Source organism: Panicum virgatum, chromosome 6K (assembly GCF_016808335.1).
Source record: "Panicum virgatum strain AP13 chromosome 6K, P.virgatum_v5, whole genome shotgun sequence".
Lineage (NCBI taxonomy): Eukaryota > Viridiplantae > Streptophyta > Magnoliopsida > Poales > Poaceae > Panicum > Panicum virgatum.
This window is the reverse complement of record NC_053141.1, coordinates 40,558,282-40,561,225: the sequence shown is the minus strand read 5'-3', so window position 1 is coordinate 40,561,225 and position 2,944 is coordinate 40,558,282. Positions and strand designations below refer to the sequence as shown.

Here is a 2,944-nt window from a genome sequence, read left to right as displayed (position 1 = left end):
CGTGTCTTTTGTCATCTCCTTTGCTGCTGTTGTAGTTGTCGTTGTGTTCGCTCATGCGCGTGTGTGTTTTTTCAGTGTTTCTCTTTGTTTAGCCCTTTGTGGTCTTGTGGTGGTTAAGCTCTATTTGGCCACATCAAAATTATATTTGTAACGACTTTCCTTTTAATAAAAAACGTGCTCAGACGTTGCGAAAAAAAGAGAGAACGAGATGTCAAAAGATTGGAAAAACGAAAGCAGCAGGCAGGACCCCCGGTCGCCGTCCCGTGTCGTCCATCATTCGCGCCCGGATGCGGTGTCCAATCCTGTCTGTCCCTGCGGCTCGTCGTTCCCCCTCCCTACCCTTGCTTACATCTCGCCGACCGGCTCAAAAGTCCAAAAGAAATCCGTGCTCCGTCTCCCTCCCAGCTGGGAACGAGATCCTCTGCCCCCAGCCCCCAGCCATGCGCGAGCCATGGAAAGGCGCCGAGGACCCCTCGTCCTGCTATTACTACCACGACGCAGCCACCATTCTTGCCTTTGCACCCCGAGCTAGCTAGCTACTGCCAAACGTCTCACCGCGCACGTCTCGCTGTCGTATCGTTTGCCCCGGCGGCAAGCATACATGGACCGGGAGGGGCTTTACGGAGGCCGCGGCGAGGGCAGTCTCGTGGCCCAAGCTGACTTCGCACGGCCGCAGCAGCAGCAGCACCGGCGGCGGCAGATGGAGTGCTTCTCTGACGAAGCGAACAGCCGCGACGGCGAGGAGGAGGAGGAGGAGGAGGCGAACAACGGCGGCGGCGGCGGGCTCGGGGGGCGGTGGAGGCGGAGGCGACGCGGCGAGCGTCGAGGCGGGGAAGCGGAGGCGGGGGCGCCCGCCGGGCTCCAAGAACAAGCCGAAGCCGCCGCCGGTGGTGACGCGGGACGTGGAGCCCGCGGCGGCCATGCGGCCGCACGTGCTCGAGGTCCCCGCCGGCGGGGACGTCGCCCGCGCGCTCGCGGGCTTCGCGCGCCGCCGCGGCCTCGGGATCTGCGTGCTCGCGGGGACGGGCGCCATCGCCGACGTGGCGCTTCGCCACCCGTCGCCGCCCCCCGGCGCGGCCCCGGACGGCGCCGCGGCCGTCGTCTTCCGCGGCCGGTACGAGATCCTCTCCATCTCGGCCACGTTCCTGGCGCCGTCCATGTCCGCGGCGGTGCCCCCCCGCGCCGCCAGGGACCTCTCGGTGTCGCTCGCCGGCCCGCAGGGCCAGATCGTGGGGGGCGCCGTGGCGGGCCCTCTCGTCGCCGCCACCACCGTCGTCGTCCTGGCTGCCGCGTTCACCGACCTTACCTTCCACCGCCTCCCCCTCGAGGACGACGCGCCGGCGTCCGCCGCCTCCGGAAGCGCCGAAGCCGACGAACACCGTGGGCACCAGCCGCAGGACCCGAGCGGGCTGCGCCAGCACCTGCACAGCGTGGCTCCGGCGACTCAGCCGGTTCCCTTATACGGTCGCCAGCCGTCCCAGGAGGTGTGGCCGCCGGCGGCAAGTGCACAGCGCTCACGGCCGCCGTACCAATAACTCCGAGCCACCGGCGACGGCGAGATGCTTTTCCTGTCATTCGGACGTCGCTTCTTATACGGTCAATGGCGCTCGATTCCTTCATATAGTTAGTTGCACAATTCCCGTCTAATTCGTCTCGAGACATTTGATAGTCTGGTCAGTGTTAGGGTTTAATATCGGATACGTTGGTGCTTCAGAGGATCCAGCTAGTAGTTGTTACTACTACCTCTTGTTAGGATTCAGCATTCCTGTTTCTGTTTGCATAAGGGTTTAGCATATAATGGATGTCAACGCCTCAACGGCGAGATCGAAGCATGCATGCAGATAGCTTGTGTCATTTGCTCCCTCTCATTAGGACTAAACCTTTACCAACTGTCGGTACTCTGTAGCAGTGATACCCACTCCTACTGCAACAAAACAGGACTCGTGTGGTCATCCATAACTATGCACTAAGGGGCGGAGCAGTCGGGCCCCAGGGGTCAGGCTCTTACCCCACCGGGCCAACGGCCCCGGACCCGCTCCCCGCTCTGGGACAGGTCCGGTGGCGCCACGTGTCCCTAAGGAGGGGAAGTTCCGCGCTAACAGCCGAGGGCCTGGACCCCATATGGGTCCGGGACCTCCTCGCGTCCGTCCGGACCTCCCACGCGCGTAGAACCAATATACCACCGGGACGGGGTCCGGGGGCACCACGTGTCCCGCAGGCGCGGCCGTGAGTCTTCCGCTAGAAGACTCGTCCACCCACCGCATTCAATGCGGGAGGTTGAGGCGTGCTCTGCCGCCGCGGCACGCGGGGCAGCTTTTGTCAGGTCTCACTGTAGACGCATATTACCGAGGTACACAGTGCAGCCGCATGCGCCGTATCCACGCAGAGCCCGCCTGCCGCATTAAATGGATACGACGGCACGGCACCCCTTTCATCATACCGTCTACGCCGCAAGCTACACGGCCTGTTTATCTACGCGACAGGCTACGCCGCAAGCTACGCCCAGGCGCCGTTTCGGCAAGACAGGGCATGCCTATGCCGGACGAAAGATTCCCACAGGCAAAGCAAGAAAATCCCGGAATAAGATCTTTCCCAGGCGTAGCACCATAATAGCGCTAGGCCATTCGTATTAAATACAACATCGTTGGGCCCACATGTCGGGGACTCAACGGCCATGTACGCGCATCCCTTGAGATATAAAGGGGAGGCGCTCGCTGCACACGCAAGGCTCTTTGGACTCTCTGGAGACTCTCCAAGGCCAAGTGAAGCCAGACACAACACAAGCTCGGATTTACTCCGAACAATCCCGTTCTCAACCTCTTGAGAGCACAAGCAATACAACACACAGTGGACGTAGGGTATTACGCTCCGGCGGCCCGAACCACTCTAAACATGTTGTGTTCATCGTGTTCTTGCATCCAGATTGGGCTAATCCTAGCTACCC

The 2,944-nt window shown here is 61.8% G+C and overlaps 1 pseudogene; it reads left to right on the top strand.

The window, feature by feature from the left end:
- The first annotated feature begins 293 nt into the window (after window positions 1-293).
- LOC120712656 lies at window positions 294-1,854 on the top strand (annotated as a pseudogene).
- The last annotated feature ends 1,090 nt before the right edge of the window (window positions 1,855-2,944 follow it).